This window comes from Dreissena polymorpha, chromosome 5 (genome assembly GCF_020536995.1).
Source record: "Dreissena polymorpha isolate Duluth1 chromosome 5, UMN_Dpol_1.0, whole genome shotgun sequence".
Classification (NCBI taxonomy): Eukaryota; Metazoa; Mollusca; class Bivalvia; order Myida; family Dreissenidae; genus Dreissena; species Dreissena polymorpha.
Genome location: NC_068359.1, coordinates 112,828,940 through 112,849,831, shown reverse-complemented (window position 1 = coordinate 112,849,831; position 20,892 = coordinate 112,828,940). Strand labels below are relative to the sequence as shown.

General features: G+C 34.8%; 1 non-coding gene across 1 annotated transcript; it reads left to right on the top strand.

The window, feature by feature from the left end:
* Positions 1 to 90, top strand: Trnaf-gaa (transfer RNA phenylalanine (anticodon GAA)). Its single transcript is given in 2 exon segments — positions 1 to 37; positions 55 to 90. It is a non-coding gene; the product is annotated as a tRNA-Phe (tRNA).
* Positions 91 to 20,892: the final 20,802 nt, after the last annotated feature.

Here is a 20,892-nt window from a genome sequence, read left to right as displayed (position 1 = left end):
GCCGGAATAGCTCAGTTGGGAGAGCGTTAGACTGAAGTTGTTTATGCAACAGTCATCTAAAGGCCCCCGGTTCAATCCCGGGTTCCGGCACGAACGGAACAGTTCGGCGGCTGACATTTTTTTCAGTCAGGTTAATAAATATAATAAAGCTTTATTTAATGAAGACATTTTAAAATCCATTTTACTTCAATTGAACATTTTTATTAAAATTAATGGATGCAACGTGGTGACAACGTTTATTAAAATTTCTTTCATCACTTAAATATCTTATAAAAATGCACGTGTTTTATATTAAAAGTAAATGCAAACAACACATCTATTATCTATGTATTTTTATGGTTGTCTATCATAGGCCTATCCCTACCACAGACAGAGCGCGAAGCGCGACACGTATTATTGATTGTAACAATGAGTTGCGATAAAGGAAGCAGCCGCTTATCAAGGAGGAGCTGTATCCCAGCAACCCGTTTCCCTAGAGTCAAGCACTCCTCGGAGGTTTTTTTTTAGAATCACATATAGAGCGCGAAGCGCGACACGTATTACTATCCAGGTGGTATGGGCCCTTTAGCATTATCCGACCATTACGTCCATAGTTATCTTCCTTACAATTTGATAAATTTTGAAATCCTTGTTCGAAGTCCAAAATTTTCATCCGATTGTTCCCAAACTTTCACAGGTTTTTTTTATCAATGAGGACCCAAGCCAAACTCTATATGAGCAATATCGGACCATAAGTCCAGATTTATGTCTCTTTGAATTTAAAAATAAAAGTAAAAAAACTGATTGGTTATGTGATTATGTGAACATTTTTCATCAGATTCTTTCCAAACTTACAGTGTCTTCATATCAATGAGCTTTTTTACCTTATTTAAAATGAGAAACATCGGGACAATAAGTCCAGATTTTTTTCTATTAAATATTCAAAATAAACAATTTCCACTTGTTTAAAAGATTTCACAACTTTCGTCTGAATCTTTCCAAACTTGTTAAGTGTTTTTATATCAGTATTACTCGAACCCTATTGATGAATATCGGAGCAATAAATCTATTATTATCTTTTACTGAATTTCAAAGTATTGTGAAATGCACCTTCTTTATACAATTTACAGTTTTCATTCATTTTTTTTTCCAACTTTTACAGTGTTTTCCTATCAATGAGTACTCAACCATTATCGTAAATGAGCAACGAAAGAATAAGTTGCGAATCATCTCCCCTTAAAGTTGAGAAAAATATGAAATTACGCTTACAAGATGAAGCAGATTTTTAAAAACCTACACAGTTCTGTTCCATTAATGAAAACTGCACACGGATACAAGTAAAAAAAGGAAACCAATGTAAATTAAATGAACTATGAAATATTTGGGAGTTACAACACAACATCATAAATAATTGTTATTTGGGGGTTATAACACAAAACCATAGATAATGGTTATACCAGTATCTTTTTCTATTTTGTTTCAAATTATCGGCCAATATATTAATATTTACAGTAGAAAAAAATCGTTCCATGTTACTTCATCGAGTGCCTTTTACACTGAAATTCCCGACGCCCTTTGATGCTTTGCATCAATACCTATCTTGTATCAAGTATAAAATACGTATTTCGTTATGTAATGAAGTATGGCCGAGAGGTCTAATGCGCATACTTTTTACTCCAGGACTCCACGGGTAAATGTTTCGAGTCTTGCTGAAGGTTACCTTTTTTTAATTATCTTATTAATGATTTTTGACTGGAGCTTTTTAGTACCAATGTTTACATTTATCAATATAAAGCATTTAATGATCAACTTCAAAACATGCCAAAATCTGTGAAAAGGCCCCTTTTATAGTTTGCTTCCTCCTTTATTATAAATACAATCATCTGAATCATAAGTGTGTATAAATCGAATTGTGTAGGCTTGAAGCTTTTTTGCAAGCTTTACTGCTGAAATAAATATTGTTGTTGTTGTATTTGGTATTTTGGAAAGACTAAAGGCCATATCGCTTATTTTTTCTATCCATTTTCAAACAAGCTTGCAAACAAATAAAACTGCGATTACAAGAAAGAGTAAGAATCAGTTAGCTCATGTTGTTATCTGTCTGTTTCATTTTAACTTATCCATTGCCATATACATAGGTATTGTTTATAAATGGGACGAGTGATTAATAATCACCGAGTATGACTTTATAGTAACTGTTGAAAAAGTCCGTTGTAACATATGGTAGCGACATATGCTTGAATCAACGTATCAAAACATTAATATTGCCGTTCATGTGATATATCTTTTTACAACCAATAGCGCTATTACACTAACACATGGTGCTGTTTACTTTATGCATATGTTGCAATAAAATCTTTTTTCCAACTGAACAGTTAATGTACGATGTAGACGCCGTAGGTTAAATTTATTATTTGCTTAGCTTATTACTGATTACATCTTGTTTGTTTAAAAACAGAATAACATCAGACAAACCAGCTGGAAGATTAATCAAAGCGCTGGTGGCATTGAAGTTGTTCGCTATTGCATAATCTTAGACGCAACTCATTTTTCTTTATTATTTAAAGCTTTTTAAATCGCAAGCTTGAAATGAACACAGCCCATTCAGATTTATAAAGAGTGTGTCTTAACGCACTGGTCGAGAGCATTGTGCACTGTTTATCATCATATTTATGTCATAGAGATAACTTAAACAAAATAACAACATGTCCCTTCTACATGTTCTGAAAGCATTACAAATATTATGAAAATGGAATAATCAGAACCAGTCAATATAAAATAAAATTTGCGATCACCATTATATTTAATAAATATTGTGGGAATATCGAATACCTATCACACTAAGAATATTATTTCATGATGGAAATTCCCTTTTCAAAACATTTGATACCATATAGAATTCAAAATAAACAATAAGATAATTTATGAAAAAAATCTGCGAGCAGTACTTTTTATTCACGAATTAGGTAGTCATAAAGACAGCGCTGTTGACCCGTACTTTGTTGTTTATGCATTACTGGTTAACTAGTAGTTCACACGGTGTCAACCAGTCTCTGACCTTAACTTCGGTATAGCACACTCGTGCGCTGTTTCGGCGTAACTGTTTTACCCTGCTTTTCACATTAAATGACATATACATAATGCAAGCAGGCACGAATTAATACATTCGAATATGTTAAAGGCTGATACGAGAGAAATTCCCTGAACTTTGGTTGCATCACTGTGTCTGTGCACAGCGTAAAGGATGTAACACTGTTCAATGTAAGGAATTCCGAACTACTCTCTGCATCTTCAAACGACACATAGACACAAATTGTGGCCCAGTTACAATTACGCGTTAAATTCCATCTCGCAGAATATCAGGGTCTGTACTCGTTTACTAAATCTTTAGGGGAAGACATAATTGACAATCGATAACATAGCTTTGCTTTTGAGATGAGAAAAAAACGCTACTGAAAAAGTATAGCGGTAAGAGGAAAATCGTTGAATTATATAACAACAAATGTTTGTCGTACTCGGTCAGCACGTCGGAAAAGTGTTCCTGGAGGACTGAATTTAAAGGCTACCCTTATTTGTCAGTTTGATGTATTTGCTTTTTTGAATTCAATTTTATGTCGAAATTCATTGTACTAAAATATACCATTTACAACTCGCCATGAGATTTAAAAAGACCCACGTCATGCGAAAATGGGTCCTATGCTATATGCGTCAATCATAGCTATAGCTCACCCAGTCTGCGCATGTCTCAGTCTGGTCAGAAGATGCAGAATGAGACCATAAACATTGAGTGATTTCATAGCAGAAAGCATCGCTTCTACTACGTAAATGCACGTCAGACTACGTAAATGCACAGGCAGGGCTTGAGCTACGCCTGCCGAAACGCCATAAGACCCATTTTCGCATGACGCGGTTATGAAAGTGTGATTTGAATGTTTCGAAAGAAAACTGCTTGCAACATTTTAACACACGATTTATTTCAATGGTGGGGAAATAAACTCATAATAAGCCATGTGAGGACACATATATGTGAACTCCCGTAGAAGAATTAGTAATCTACTGACACGAATGTTCGGTTTGACTCTAAAAACACACATTTCATGCGGTGAATATGCGACTAACAAGAGAAAAAAGCACACATACAATTGTTTAACTTTTGTTTTTCAATTTAATTATTTAGAAACATAAATGTCAAAGTCAGCATGAGCACGCCGAATGTGTTTTTAAAAGATATTTCTTATTATATTTAGTTGTTTTTATATTCGTTTTAAGCGATCATAAAGCATTTTTGTCGATGTCTATATTATACCTATAGCTATTGGTGAACTCCATGCGACTATGGCGTCGTATTTTTATTCTGCAAAAATATACACGTACGCGAAAGGTATTAATCGCAAAAACTTCTATGAAGCCTTTGTAAATTTCTATTCATAAAGCTCGATTGGTCATTGTCGGCTCGAGTACTACTTACATGTACCCTGGGTATGGTAAATATACTAAAAGGTACCCGGCCGATATTAGACTGTACCCGAGTTTTATTACCACCTAAAACCCGATGTCGTAAAATGCGCTACCGATTACCGTAATTACGAAACAATTTTTTGTTTTTAATGTATCAACATGCTTTTATAGAATGAGTTTCGATAATATAGAGGTCATTTAACAGAAAATTGACTTAAAAACAAACATAATTAATTATTGTTTAAGCCGACAACGACCGATTAAGCGTTTAAATTCCCCTGTACGTTTAAGTATATTTACCATACCCGGGGTACATGTAAGTATACTTAAGTGTACCCGGGGTACATGTAAGTAGTACCCGAGCATACAATGACTAATCGAGCATTAATAACCAATCAACGAAACTCTACATATCCATAAGCCGGGTCCTTATGACTGGAATTATGTAAAGATTTGACCACTAATTGAAGTACCCGGTAAACAAAGGAAACTCAACACCTAGTTTACCCTTTGTGCGTATGCAGGTTGAGTGTTAAGTGTGATGTTTACTATCGTATCTCACTACACGAGTTTACCCGTCGCTTGATTTGAGTCTAACAAAGAATGAACCACAACATAATTTTAATAATACATTTATTGTATTAACCAGCATTGTATTAAATTCTCAAACTTGAGCTACGCTGGCCGAAAGACAATAAGACCCATGAAAGTGTTATTTGAATGTTTGAAAAGACTCTGTGTTTAAGCAAACCATATTTATTTTTTTTACAATATTTTCCATAAAAATTAAATGCTTCATTTAATTTATTTCCATTTCATCTTTATTAATTTTTATGTACTGACATGAACGTGTAACTCCTCTACCCCACCCCGTCACCAATAGTAGTACTAAAAATTGCGTGTTTTTTTGTAATTTAATTTACAAAAAACTTTAAATTTTTGTTGTTGTTGTTGTCAATTGTTAGTAGATACATCGCATGAAATGTGTGTTATGCGGACTTGGATAGTTTATTTCCGAATGTCACGATTTTTCGTAATTAACAGCGTATTACGCATCATTATGAAACATGATGAAATAGAATTTATATGCATATTCCGATAAAACATTTGTTTTGCTTTACATAATGAAATAATGGTTCTTTTGATCACTTAGTAAAATTGTATTGAGTTTTTCCGTTTTTCTCCCTTTGATCAGAAAAGGAATCTGCTGTGCGTGTGTGTGTTTATAATTCTTTCAAAAACACACACCGTTTCAACCGCTATTATTTAAATCAAAGCTATCATTGGTTGATATAATGGACCGGCAATGTTTGTACCGGGTTTATAAGTGGGGTAATCTGAACTCGAGCGAATTCCGGGATCAGTCTATTACGAACCTTCGAACATTTCCCAGCCATATCAGATACCCCCGCCCCCTCCCGCTGTCCTACCAGAAATCAGTCAAGTGCGTCTATTAATAGCCTCAGATTTGGAATGAACTGTGCTGCGGAAAAATACCACTTGCCTGACGTAGCACGTATTGAGCTATTTTAATCATTCATAAACTTTCTCTTCCGCGACACGTATAGCTAAAAAATAGTTTTTTGACTTTTATATAAACGATTATTTCAAAATTATTTCATTTAACACGATATTCATATAATGTTTCAATTTGTAAATGATTATAGTTCAGGAACTGAAACAACGCCGCGAATTATTTCTCAACGCGTATGCAGACTGAAGGCAGTGCTCATGTTAAGGGTAATGATAATAACTGGCTTGCAAAACTTGCTCTTTACCTTAGTTGTTCGCAAGCGAACAACTAAAAATTACCCCTCAAACTTTTCCGGGGAAATTATTTGTCAATCACGGATGGTTTTCCAGCAACAAAAGTAGTAAGTATGATCAGACGTGGTGTGGTGTGGCGCGCAAGACCCATGTCCATAATGTCAATGTCAATCTAAGCAGTACAAGGTCAATTGTCAAGAACCAAAAGTGAATACAACTGGGAATGTCGAACAGTTTGGTAAAAGTTACAGCCATACCTATGTTGGAGATTAATGTCACAATTTGGTCTTGAAGATCAAATGCAAAACATATCAACTCAAGATTTTGAGATTTTCACGTAACCTTATTTCAAAAGATCTTCTTCGCGGGTGTATATTTTTTTTACAATTGCACATATCGTAATAACGCCCTCGGATATTGTGGTAAAGCGAAGTAACAAAACAACTTTGAAATTCAAACTCTTTATCGAAATGCACATGCAATCAAATTGTAAATATGTTCTAAACATAACACACGAGCCAAAAAAATCAAGAACTGAAAGGCGACTTCGAAAACTTGCGACATTGATAATTGTTTTATTTCAATGGAATGTCCCACATCACTTCGTATACCTATCGATAAACTTTTACGTCCGATTCGAAACACGTCGCTAATCTCAAATTTAAAAAAAGGCGATTCCGTTATTTTTCGACGGTTTAATGTTCGCTTCCGTTGTAACACTATTATTAACATGGAAGTAATTAGATAGATTTTCCTGAAACACAGTGGGCAGACAGTCTGTCATGAATTCGTCTACGGTGAGGCCGTGCAAAGAAAACTGAACTTTGCTTTCATTCCCTTTCATTCCGTGTCCAGTACTTCTTGTATTTCTAAAACACTCATCAGAACAAAATGGCGCCATGTCTGGTGTACAGAAAGAATCGTTATTAAGCGCGTCTCTTTCAGAAGATTTAGGACACGCACTTCTCTTCACAGTTGACAGTGGTCGACTAAAATTACAGAGCCTCACGCATTTCTTAAGGACTACTTGCCCAGAGTCTTGATTCGGAGTCGAGCATCGCGGACCGGAAAAAGAATCTAGATGTTGGATCCAGCATCGCCATACCCTCTTTATCTTCTCTTTGCTTGGAGCCAGCCGCGTCTCCTCCACAGGAGAGTCCAATGACGAGGTAGACAAATATCCGGATGTATCCGAGTCATTTCCTGTCTTGCCGTAGATGGTCACCGTCGATGCCTTAGGAGGATATTTTATCCTTGAGGTGCCAGTAATACAGAAGAAGCGTCCGTCAGTTTTGTATGTTGGTGATTGAAGAACGTACATCTGACATGAAAAAATACGAATAAATTACTTATTAACATTTATATTGCATGTGTGTGTGCCTTTTCCCCAAAATTGAGTTGGTATCCTAATTTTTTCTATATTTTAGCACTTAGAAACAGAAATAAACTAAAAGAAAATTAAGTAGCATCCATAGATATAAACATAGAAGCGAGATAAATCTTACATGCACACTGACCAAGTAAATGACCCATAAAGTAATATATACGCCGGAATTTATTTACTTAATTACAATGTCGTACTTTTGAATGTATGGTTTCGAGAACGGTGCTCATAATATTACTAAATATTCTTTTTTAAATCATACGCCATGTTTACAAAATACGTATTAAACATAAACGCAATTTTAAATTTGCAATGGCTATCACTAAATTCACTCAATTTTTATAAAATGAACGCCACTCTAGTATTACTCTAATGTCCACAAAACTTCGATTTGAAAAAAAAGTTTTCTATACGTAATTGCTTAAACAAATCCTTCCCTTAAAAAGTTAAAATATATATGTTATGACACCACCACCAGTACTTGATATAAACATTTTACCGGTAAGTAAATTTATCGACCAAGTCGGAACTTAACAGATATTATAATTTTATTATCCACTTCTTTAAAAACATACCGTTTGTTGTATATACAATTTATTAATTATGCAGAATCATATATGTTTTGTGCAATTAAATCTAATGAATGAATGTAGAAACTCTTGTGGCCCTTCTTATAGCAGGTTGTGTTGTCTTTTTATGGCACGTCGGTGGTCACTGTAATTGAATGCGATGTGCGAATGATTGGCATTTAATTAAATTAAGAGTATCCGGACTTGGTGTGTGCTCAGTAATCTTCACCAATTAGTAGCACGGTTAATGGCTTTCTATATTTGTAAAGACAATTTCCTTTTTGTTGATACTTTATTTAGCGTAAAACGGCTTCTTTTGATCAACACTCTTTACAGTTTGTGTCATTCACAAATAGTTAGTTTTATATCTACATATACTTATGTAAATATCAATATATTCATAACAATATGTTCTTTATTTTAGGTTAAAATTACTTATTCGTTCTGGTTTTAATTTAAAAGTAAGTTGTATATATGAAAGATATGGATATTTTATTTATATTTACATGCTTTCCATTACCACTGACATTTGCAGTAAAGTGTATTTGATTTGCTTTTGTGTTGGACTTTACATAATATAACCTTCATGCTTCCATGTTTTCTACCCTGTTACAAAGCAGATGAAAACGCAATAATTTACAGGAAAAAGCCAACGAGCTTACAAAAAGTAAATACCGCGGTAAGCACTTTGCCAACAATCCAGCGTTCGTCGTAGTAAAGAGAACGTGTTGACGTTAATAAATCATGCATATACATATTTTATGATAAACAAATGGATGAGTTTTTTTGTTAGTAAAATGATCAGTGTACTGTAGATGCTTGATAATTAAAACGAAATCCCTTTAAAGATAACGTGAGACCACGATACAAAAAACAAAAGCATTTTTTGTAGTCGACTACATAATATTAAAATAGTTAGTTTGTTATAAATATGATAGTGAAGTGGAAACAATCAGACTTTTCGATCTGTAAACATATGTTGAATAAATCAGTTTCACAGTTTGTAACTGTTATGTTGCTTACACACTTAATGCGAATACATCTTATTACTATCCAACTAGCGTGTTTGTTTTTAAGATGATAAAGTAGATGAAATAGCCAGACGCTGTGATCTTCAAAAATTCTCGTACATATGTACTAGACATTTATTGATTTCATTATGTTGCTTACATAAAGTATTAAACATGTTCAGAAAACTCGTATGAGTCACAATGGTCGAGAGCATTTGCGTGCGTGTGCGCGCGCGTCATGGCATGTCCAGACTGTAACTTTGACATTCATCATTCATTTTAAGATAACTTTCAACAAATGGTCAGTGGTTCGAGATTTGTTAGTTCCGATGTTAATATTAAACAATTTAAAACATTTAATGAACAACTTCAAATCATGCAAAAATCTGCGAACAAGTCCCTTTCATATTTACGTGTTTTTGTAATTGAAAATCCGACATACAATAAACAAAACAATAAACTTATAACAACACATATTTATTCGCGAGGCAACACATTGACAATTGACATAAGGATCATGTTTGTTCAAATGTAAACAATATACAATTATTGTTATATTACTTCATATTGTTAAAAATGAAGGATTATGGTTCGCGTTTCTTGTTACACCATGCAACTGCAAGAAATAGCAATGGTTTTCTGGTTCATTTTGTTAAGATTTGTTTTGAACACCCCATAAACTAGGCAGCCACCCAACAGAGAAAGAATACTGTAGCTTGCGCGCGCCGCGCCACTCTTCATTTATGTGAGCTTTTATAAAGGTCTCTCTTTTAGACTAGTTATCAGTTGTCAATCTCTCGCAAAATAAGATGATGCCATCCATACGTGGCCGAAACTTACGGTCCTGTCAAACAGACACTTGATAACGTCTGCAAAGTTGAAAATGCAGGCCATCGTCAAGATTGCACTTGATCAAAACACAGGCATTGTTGTTATAAAAAATAATGTAGCGGATCCGTGGTCTAGTGGTAACACACTGGCTTCACAATCCAGAGATCGCTGGTTCGATCCCCCGCTGCACCTAACCTACTAACTCGTCTTTCGCATGAGTCGTCAAACCGAGGTGCAGTGTACTAGGTGCTATACACCGGGCACTAAAAGACCCAGGGTCACCTCTGGAACGGGGTGTCTCCTGTATCTTGCACCATCCCCCGTAACCAACTAACACGTCTTTCTGGGTGCACTCGATAAAAAAACCCCAACAACAACAACAGAGGCATGTGTTGGTAACTGTTTCGTAAATATCATTTTGAGGCGACTAAAAAAAGCATTCTCTGCTGCTGACAGTGATCAACTGACGTTGCGACGCCTCACTTTCAGTTTTCTCTTTGTTGGGGCCGGGCGTCTTTTCTTCCCAGTAGAGGCCGGTGATTACGAAGCTGAGTATACGTCTTCGTCGTAGATGAGCCGGATGTATAGGAGTCACTTCCGGTTCCACCGAAAATGGAGGCTTTTTTCGCCTAAGTCACCGGATTTTACATTTTGGATGTAAAAGTCACGCATATAATTCCATCTTTTGTGGACTTTAATGTGTGTGAAAAAACATTCCACGTGAAAAATTCAAATCACTGATTATACCACTTTCATTGTATTGTATGACAATCGAAGATGTTTGTTGTTGTTTACTTTTGCTGTGTTTTTTTTAACAACTTCCTGAATCCATACGACAACTTTTGCAAACTCTTACTACATATTTCTTAATCAAAGTTAAATCTTTTACTTTTAATCTTAAGAATGAGCCGAAACAGATAATATCGTGTTGATGCGACATAAACAATTTCAAACTCTTTACTGTGTAATGTGAATACGCGTATCCACTATTTATATAAAACTGTTAGTAAATAATGCTGCAATTGAAACAATGGGACACTGCGTTCCTAAAAAATGTGTTTATTTATCAGCATTGTTTAATTAAATATTAACCATTTTACGTGGGATCTAACCATTATTCTTTTAAAATACTTGTTACAAAAAGAATTTCTTTCGTGGCGCCCCTCAAATCCAAATCAATATGTTTTAGCGACTGAGACAATACAAACGTACATATGCTTATTAGATTTTTTTACCAAATCTACGACTTCACTTAATACATGATTAGTCATAGTCAATGTCATTTACCTTTTAGTAAATGGTCAAAACGAAGATGTTTGTTGTTGTTTACTTTTGCTGTGTTTTTTTTAACAACTTCCTGAATCCATACGACAACTTTTGCAAACTCTTACTACATATTTCTTAATCAAGCGACCGGTAACAAATTCATGTAAGGTAAGGAACAAACAATAGTCATCAATAAATCTTTCGAAAATCACATGCTATTTTTTTCTTGCCGAAATCATAGTAATTCACATTTACTAGTACACAATTTAAACAATTTAAGGTTCTTTATCGTTGGTGTGTTGCATATAATGTTACAAACCTTATTGGGTTGATTCATAGTTCAATAGTAAATAAAGTAATGATAAGTGATTTGTTGGCTTTTGAATATGTGTGTACTATTACTTTCATGTTCACAATCAGTTAATATTATCATATTAGGTTTTATCGTGTACACTTTTAACAAGTTAGACATTCCGCAAAGTTATAACGATATTGTATTTTAAATATAAAGTTAAATCTGTCTACGTTGTGAATTGTTTGATCGTATTATAAATATATCGTTACGCGTTATAAGAAATCATGTCCAAAATTGGTGTGTCCACCACTTAAAATATTATTTTTTGCTTCAGATAAAACTTCTTTTTTTCTGACGTAGCTAGAGTTTTGGTCTATTAACAGAATAATAAAACAAGTATTGTAATTATTAGAAGTATGTACATTCACTATTTGCACGAATACCACAATCAATTAAGTACCGTCACAATTATTAACGTCCTTGCAATATATCAGCACCCGATCGCAAATTTATTATTCAAAAATATGTGTTGATGTTCATATGTCATCGAGATCAATATCTATTCAGATACTGCGGTAATTGGGAGGGCTTTGATCTTCAGCGATGGGTTGATCTTAATTGGTCATGGGTATGATGAGTGAATTTCGGTAGATGCTTATCGACTTACATATGGTTGAAAATATCAACAACAAAAGATCGTCACAAAGAAAAAGTGTTACAAAGATCAACCATTACATGCTTATGTATTGTTAATTCTGAGATTGGCGTTTAATATTTGCCATAATAGCTTACTTTTAATCTTAAGAATGAGCCGAAACAGATAATATCGTGTTGATGCGACATAAACAATTTCAAACTCTTTACTGTGTAATGTGAATACGCGTATCCACTATTTATATAAAACTGTTAGTAAATAATGCTGCAATTGAAACAATGGGACACTGCGTTCCTAAAAAATGTGTTTATTTATCAGCATTGTTTAATTAAATATTAACCATTTTACGTGGGATCTAACCATTATTCTTTTAAAATACTTGTTACAAAAAGAATTTCTTTCGTGGCGCCCCTCAAATCCAAATCAATATGTTTTAGCGACTGAGACAATACAAACGTACATATGCTTATTAGATTTTTTACCAAATCTACGACTTCACTTAATACATGATTAGTCATAGTCAATGTCATTTACCTTTTAGTAAATGGTCAAAACAAAATTATATATTTTACGCAGCACAACTTTTATTTAAAAAAATAGCTAATATTCAGTTATTAATTATAATGTTTTAATTAAAATTATGACATACAGCCAAAATAACAATATAAAACAGGATATATATATATAGAGAGAGAGAGAGAGAGAGAGGAGAGAGATAGAGAGAGAGATAGAGATAGAGAGAGAGAGATAGAGATAGAGAGATAGAGAGAGAGAGATAGAGAGAGAAGGAGAGAGATAGAGAGAGAGAGCGAGAGATTCTATCTACGATATGAGAGCTCTCTCTCTCTCTGATCTCTCTCTCTCTCTCGCTCTCTCTCTCTCTCTCTTCTCTCTCTTCTCTCTCTCTCTCTCTCTCTCGCTCTCTCTCTCTCTCTCTCTCTCTCTCTCTCTCTCTCGCTCTTCTCTCTCCTCTGCTCTCGCTCTCTCCTCTCTATCTCTCTCTCCTCTCAGAGAGACAAGCCAGAGACAGAGACAGAGACAGAGACAGAGACAGACAGAGACAGAGACAGAAGAGACAGAGACAGAAGAGACAGAGGTAGAAAGACAACAAGTTAGCACTTAATGTTTATATTGAGTTCAAACACCATACTAGAATATCAACTTTTTCCACAGCACGTCACACTTTAAAATACGACGGGGTATGGTTGGCGTTTTTTGTTACAACGTCATAAAACTGCAAGTAACTAGCAAGGTTTTGCTGATTCACATTGGACAGAAACTCAGCCATGGACTCGTCTAGGGACTCACCCAGCATCAAACCTCGAGCTTGCAGACGAGGTTTCCTATTCCCCGTCTGCCTATCTTCAGTTGAAACTCTCTCATTGTAAGCCCTGTTTACGGTTATAAGCTTGCCTCCTACATAAAAAGATGGTGTCGGACAAGGCGGGCACTTCCTGTCCTCTTTGACAGACGATTGACAACGTGCACTCAGTTTAAAATTCAAGCCGCTGTCAAGCGATCGCATATTTGCAACTTGTTTGGCTCTGATTTTGAGCACGCACGCCGGGCTGAAAGGGTTTCTTATACAGCATGAATTCAAAACGAGTGTGTCTCTATCAGAAGAATGTGAACACAACATTTTCTTCACAGCTGTCAGTGGCCGGCTGAAGTAACGGAGCTTCACGCGCTTCTTAAGGACTACATTCTCAGAGTCGGGTTTGGGAGTTGAACATCGCGGACCGGAAAACGAATTAAGGTGCTGGCTCCAGCATTTCCACACGCTCTTTATCTTCTCCTCGCTCGGAGCAACGCGTCTCTCCTCCTCAACAGAGTCAATTGATGACGTAGACGAGTACCCGGATGTATCCGAGTCACATCCGGTCTCACCGAATGAGTAGGCCTCACACGAATTGACCCTGTGATTTTGCATTCTGGGAGAACCAGACACGCACAAGACGCGACCGTCGGTCGTGTACGCTACTGTTTGTGAAACGTACATCTGAAATAAGAAAACCCAATGTATTATTAAATAATTATAGATACCTGTATGTATAGCAATTTAAACGTATAACTTTAACTTAATAATTTGATTTATTTTTAGTGATGATTATCCATAAATGAAACCAGATTTTAAATAGCGTCATTGGTCATTGTATTTATATATATTTCGCTATATTGAATCTAAACTTTGTTGTATTTTTAAGACGTATTTTTAACATACAAATAGTCTTTTTTTTTGAATATATAAACTGGCGCCGTTATTATTTTGATGCGAAAATTTGTAAATTTATTTAAAAAATATATACCTTCATATAAGTATCTAAAGGTCCTTGCAATTTGTCAGCACCCAATGGTAAATTTGTCATCGAAACTGAATTGTTGATGTTTATATATCATGGAGATGCATATCTGTTCAAATAATTCCAGATTGCAGTGCTTTGATCTACAGCGATGGAACGATCTTAATTGTGTGTTGGCTAATTAGTGAACTGCGGTAGATGCTTATCGATGGCAAAGGTTGAAACTGTCAGCTCAGAAATTCCTTAAAAAGATAAAGTGCATCTGACTAGCATAGTGCTCACTCATTTACAATTTCAGAGATAATCAACGCGCTGAATGCATCGCAGTTGTTCGCTCTATGACCGTATTTAATATTACTTACAGTCACAGGACATGAAGTTTGACTTTTTAACGTAGGCAAATCGAACGGCAACGAAAAATGCAAACACAGAGTAATTTATTTAATTGAATACAGTGGTGAGATTTTGAAAAAAAAACACCAAGGAGGAACATGACATTCATTTACAATCTCTCATAATTTTATACAGGATTCACACAAACTCCACTAATGATCACAAAGATGAAAACAGAAATTTAACGTATATCTAATTGGCGCTAAGGAAATGTATGTGTGTCTAACAAAGAATGAATCACAACATGATTCTAATAATAAATGTATTGGTATCAACGAGCATTGTATGAAATTCTCAATCAAACCACATTAAAAGATATTATATATTTATCGCCTGAAACTTAATGCTTCATTTAATGTATTTCCATTTCATTCTTATTCATTTTCATGTACTGACAGTAACGTGTAACTCCTCTACCCTCCCACCCGTCACCAATATTATTATGTTCGTACCATCTACTGCAATTTTATAGTCGTAAATTAAAGTATTTTTTTATAGTTTCAATGGGTCAATACCTTCTCGTCATGTGCATTTAAATGTTGCATCATAAAATACTACATGTACTGAATTGCACGTCTATATTTAGTTACAGCACCTGGTTTGTTGAAACATGCACGCTTTTCATGAGTGAAACTTGTCAGATGAGAGCAACAATTTCGCATTCTTATAACTCAACTCAAACAACTCAAACAATGTTATTGAAGTAAATACAGGCCACCGGCCCAAAAATACACAATATACACAAATTTTATACAATCACATAGTTGCCTCGCAACTATTTCTATCCATATTTAATTATACATTTTTACATAAATATATTAATACATACAAATTGATGTTGTTTCACATGTAGATATACATATAAATATAAAGTTATGAATTGATGTTGTTTAACAGATGGTATACAAAACTTGCGACTTTATGGATACTTTCATCATTATTTGATCCCATTAATGAATAAAAATCAGATATTGAACATCCCCCATGGTACCAATTAAAAAGATATTGGATACGGATGTCTCTGTGTTTAAAACAATAGAAAAATGCATGAAATTCACAATCAAAAACACGTATATTATGGTTATCCATAAAAAAATAACATAGTCTATCATCAAATGGGATATTTGATTGTCTACCAATCTCAATATTTAATTTGTGATTAGAACATCTAAATTTAGAAAATGCAATTTTATGTTTATATGGTATGTTTTCTAAGGTAAGATATCTTTCAGTATTTAGCATTGTTTTGTAATACATGTAATGGTGACAGCGAGAAAAATTGTTTTTATCACTTTGCTAGTTTTAAGTATAACAATCAATAATACGTGGGCGAAAGTGTCTAATGAATAAATTAACATCACCAATTTCTTGACTTATCCATACATTTCCATATCCATAACGAAATAGCATTGTTTTGACTTTTAAAGCCCAACATTTTCTTCCGGAGTTATCAAGCCCTTTTAACATTATATAACATTGTTTAGGATATCTATGATTAGGCATAGTTAGTAACGTACACCAATATTTTATAAAATTGACAAAGTAGGTAACACATAATGGGAGACATCCGCATTCACCATGGACAAGACATGTGTTAGTAGTTTTTTTAACATGCAAAATTCGTTTACAAAATTTGTTATGTACAACTTCAATTGAGTCGATATACTCGTTACCCCATATTTGTGATCCATAACATAGAATTGGTTTGATCATACAATCAAACAATATAAATAATTCTTTAGTCGGGAAATACCTAAATGATTTTTTATAGTTGTAAATAGAAACAAATTGCTTTTTGTGCTTGTGCACTTAGTTTTTCATGTGTAGCGCTCCAAGATAATTTTGGTGAAAACATTAACCCCATGTATTTATAAATAGATGTAGTATTTATTCGTGTGCCCCGAAAACTCCAATGTTCGTAATGTCTTAAAGGTCCACCGTTCCTAAATACAATTATTTCTGTTTTTTGTAGATTAATTTCCATTCCAGTTAAAGCACAAAATTCGTCAATAACGCTTAATTGCTGTTGTAATTTAATTGCTGTTTCGGCACAGCTAGCTACATCATCGGCGAACATTAGACATATAATGTCGTGGATTTCATTAGTAATGAATATTCCATAACCACATTTCTCTCGTAACATCGTAGATAATTCATCGATATATAATGTAAAAATCGTTGGACTGGTTTTATCACCTTGCCTGGTTCCAATATTGCATTTAAAAAATTCTGTTATGTTTACATGTGAAAACAAAGAGTGTCCGTCGGGTTGGATTTTCGTATTTTGAATTTTAACGCATGAATACAGCGATGTATACATATTAAGTAAAACGTTTAAAAAATTTCCATGTATGCCTTTTCTTTGTAGGGACTGGATGATTACATGATGATTGATTTAATCGAAGGCTTTGCGGAAGTCAATGTATAAACAATAAAATCTACCTCCTTTTTTGACAGATATTTTTGAGCCCTAGCTTGTAGACAGAATATATTATCGATAGCTGAGTAACCAGTACGAAAACCTGACTGTGATTCATCAATTTTATTGTTGGTTTCTGCCCATTCGTACAATCGTTTATTAATGACACCCGTGAAGATTTTATACATTGTATTTGTAAGTGATATTCCACGATAGTTTTCTGGCATATGTGTTGGTCCTGATTTATGAATAGGACAGATAATACTTTTCTCCCATGAATTCGGGAATTCTTTGGTTTCAAAAATGCTGTTTAAAATCTTAACAAGATATGGTGCTAAAATGTCAAAAGTATATTTATAATATTCTAATGGGATGCCGTCTATACCACAGCTTTTGCCATTTTTCAGTTTTCTAATGGCATCTTCGACTTCTGATAAAATTATTGGTGAATTAAGGGATATTGTATTAGGAGCAGGATCTACAGCTATATCGTCTAATAAAATGGGTGGTGCGTTATTATCATATAGTAAATCAGAGAAATAATTTCTCAAATCATTTGGACTTATACTTATGTCAGTGCATATTTTTTGTTTTGCTTGTTTAATTTTTGTCCACAAATAATTTGGGCTTTTGCGGTTATTAATAAGTTCCCTTCTGTTTTCTGTTTGGAATTCTCGCATTTTGTAATTGCAGTAATTTTTAAATGTGTTTCTGCGATTTTTGTATTCCCTAAGATCAATTAATGAGTCGGAAAGCCGAAATTTCCTTAAATACTTATATTTCTGCATTTTAAGAGTTACAATTTTCGTCCCACCATTTCGGTTGTTCGTCTCTCTTCCTCGGAGACTGTGACATGACTTCGCCAGCTTCGTGATAAAATGACGTAATTTTATCAATAATGTTTTCATCTATAATGTTAATCAATGCTTGGCTGTTTTTATCAAACAAACTTTTTAAGCGACCTAGAAAGACATGTGTAAATTTACTCCTCCATTTATACTTTTTAAAATACGATAATTTACCTTGGTTATTACTGAAAATATTTATGTCATCAATATACTTCATATACATATGACATGTAATCGGTAAATGGTCGGATTCGCCACGGTTAAGCACTTGAAAATCGTTAATATGATCGAACAATTCAGATGATGCAATCATACAATCAACCACACTAGCTCCATCGTTTGAGATACACGTAAATTGACCATCTTTATCTCCTGGGAATCGTCCGTTTAAAATATGAGTATCAAAAACACAGCACATATTTACTAGAGATCTGCCAAAATTGTTTATCCGAAATTTATCTTTGTTTGCTCGTGGTATGTCGAATAAACTACCTTCGTAATCGACTTCTCCAAAAATGTAATCTAAATTGTCATGTTGTATATAATCTATAAAATATTGTTCCTGCATTAAAATCACCTGCTAAAAATATCGTTGCAATTGGGTATAGGAGTTTTAACTCTTCTAAATCAGAGAATACAATCGATATACCATTGTTATCATTTTGTGAGTCACATATAGGGCACCCTTCTGGTGAAACGTATGCAAAATACATGATAATATCATTTGATTTAAATATTTTTTTAGATGCGTACGAATAGACTTTAATCAGCAAATATTAACACATGGCTATAGAAAAGCGAAATATACACGCAATTTATTAAAATTGCTACCGCGTAGATTCTTTAAAGGTTATTGTTTTCACAAAGTTGAGTCTTCTCGATTACATTGTGTGCAGACTTGCCCCTGTGACCGTTCAGACGAAAATATTTAATTTTTAGCCAAAGTAGCTCAAATTTACCTCGGATACCAAAGAAATGATTTTGATCCACATAGACCGGTGCACGGTGCCAAATGAGACCTTAATGAGCACTGGTAAACAGTTAAGTTTAAAGATAATTCATATCTGGTTGCCCTTAAAAGGACAAGGTAACTACGGCAAGGAAGTGCGGACAATTAAATAGGACCTTCTCCCCACTTCTCGCGCGCTGCGTCGCTTGATGGCTTCTCTAGACGCTACAAGCCGTCAACCCGAAAGCTAAAACGGTTTCCAAAGCACGTTGAGCGTACTGAGTACTGCCGTCCAGGGACACTTCCATTTTCTTCATATGGCCACCCACCCACCCTCGAAATCCTCTCCTTCATCTCTGCCCAAGGTCGGCCCGTCCGTCCTCTACGCTGCTTCCTCTGCTGCTCCCGTCCCTCTTCCGGCGATGTAGCGAAACCACAATCCGCCTACGGACAATAACCATTCCGTTTGGCGCTCCTTCCAAGTTCTCGGAGTCATCGAATTCAGCGGGAGACGACGTCTGGGTCGAGGGATGACGGTACTCGCTTAATTAACAGAGCAGCCCGACGAAGTTTCCATATTCTAATACCCTCCTCAGACGATGAAATGAAACCAATATCCACCTCTGGACAATTACGCAAGAGTGATGTAAGAGTTACCGTTGTGTATTTTGATAACATGGGCTGGTTTCCAGAGTTTCTCCAACTGAACATTCTCAGATACATTCATCTTTTGTGCTTTGTCGTATCTGCGCACTTGTTTAGCTTTCGTGTTTGAGTAGCCAACACAACATAATTTAGATTAACATCTTTGGGAATAGGCTGGGAAAGAATTGTTGGTAGAATTTAAATAATTCACTGACTCTTCATGGGTGATAACAATAAAGCAGTTTGTTCTTATTTCAAGTTGTCACGTTATAAAACGTTGAACATTAGTTAAACAATAACTATCCAATAGACAACGATCAAACAGCGAAAAATTGATCACTGTAACCTACTTTTACCAGGGACCTGTTTTTATAGGTCCCTGCTTTTTCTAAATACTCGCTAAAACTAAATATCAGAAAAAGTGCTCGGTAAACAAGTAAATGCAGGCCCGTTCGCAGGCATTGGGCTGTTATAGGTCTGAAAATTGCTGACGTTTATAACTTGTGAAAAACAAATAATGTTGGAAGAAATTATAGTGGTGATATCGCCATTAATTTGAGCCAGTAAGTTTTTATATATAGGTTCATGGCCCATAACTTCTCCAAAAATACATGGACTGGAACGAAACTCGTAATTCATCTGTAAGTCAAGTAGGTAGACTCACACATTATATAAATATCAGGTCAACATATTAAGCGTTTGGAAAAGTCCGAAAATGGAATTCCGGACGGAAAGACGGTTGGACGGACAGTCCGACCGCTATACGCAACCCTACTAGAAGCATAAACATCTGCCCAATATCCGAAAGAGTTGCGTGGAAAACTTCAAGGCAACGACTATTATAGAGACAAAAATAAGTCCAATCTCCATACCTTTGCCAAAAAATCAATGAACCAGAAAGAATTTCACACTTTATCTGTAGGTCATGTAGGTAGACTCACCAAAAATCGGCTCAATATATGAAAGCGTTTTTAAAAACCTCCGAAAAACGGTTAATATAGAAAAATTAGTACCGGGTAGTCCTATCTTAATGTCGTGCTGTAGACGTTAGTGATGGTTTATCTATGTCGATGATTGTGAAAGTAAAAGTGTATAAACAGTTTATTAGGAATTACTTTAAAACT